Below are 251 nucleotides of genomic sequence, written 5' to 3' on the forward strand. Positions count from 1 at the left end.
CTTTTTTTCTTTCCTTTTTCTGTGTGTGGGCGTTGTATATCATTATGGAGTTCTTAAATAGTATTGAATTAATGCCTGTCCCGCAAGAGACGGGAACAGGTGTTCATCCGGGGACTGAGGATGTATTTATTAATGATTTATAAAAGTTCTTTAATCATGTTTAGAATACGAATTTAATTGCTCCTCAAGTGTTGTTGTTGTTTTTTTTTCATTAGGCCTCCTTTTTTAGATTTAAAATTCGTTGAAGATGT

Source organism: Penaeus monodon, chromosome 34, assembly GCF_015228065.2.
Source record: "Penaeus monodon isolate SGIC_2016 chromosome 34, NSTDA_Pmon_1, whole genome shotgun sequence".
In the NCBI taxonomy this organism is placed as follows: domain Eukaryota; kingdom Metazoa; phylum Arthropoda; class Malacostraca; order Decapoda; family Penaeidae; genus Penaeus; species Penaeus monodon.